Genomic DNA, 583 nt, shown 5'->3' with positions numbered 1-583 from the left:
GTTGGAGTTTGAAAAGACTTTCGGATAGACAATCTCGGAAAACTCCTGAAGTTTTTCACAGATTTTTAATACGACTCTCTGCCATTGTATCCGGGTTCCATGTTTCAAGAGCTAAAAAGCTGGAAGTCAGTTATTGTGGTATTCTCTCCAGATAAGTTCCCCTCCGAACATTTTGTTGCGTTATTTTGCTGACTTTTCCATTTCATGAGCGAGGTGGCTCCACAGGCCTGCACCGTTTAGGGAGAGCAAGGTTCACTCGAGGGGCCTCGGCCCTTGGGTGCCAGAGGCCGTTACAAACAGGCAGCGTTCCGGGTGGGATTTGACGTTTAGATATTAGCCCTGACGTTACAGCCGGGAACGTTACAGCCCACCGGCTTGGGCTGCCCGCACCCAGCCCGGCCCCTCAGGGCCCGGCCCTGCGCCGAGGACGACCACCTGCCCTCCACAAAGATGGCCGCTCGCGGCGGGACCCGCCGCTCCTCAGTCCAAGATGGTCGCCCCGCCGGCATCCACCTGACCTTTTGCCCATACTTAGGATGGCCACCAAGCTGTGGCCGACGTGCCCGAACCAAAGATGGCCGCC

This window comes from Haliaeetus leucocephalus, unplaced genomic scaffold (genome assembly GCF_000737465.1).
Source record: "Haliaeetus leucocephalus isolate CR32 unplaced genomic scaffold, Haliaeetus_leucocephalus-4.0 Scaffold656, whole genome shotgun sequence".
NCBI lineage: Eukaryota > Metazoa > Chordata > Aves > Accipitriformes > Accipitridae > Haliaeetus > Haliaeetus leucocephalus.
Note: the sequence above shows the minus strand (reverse complement) of the source record.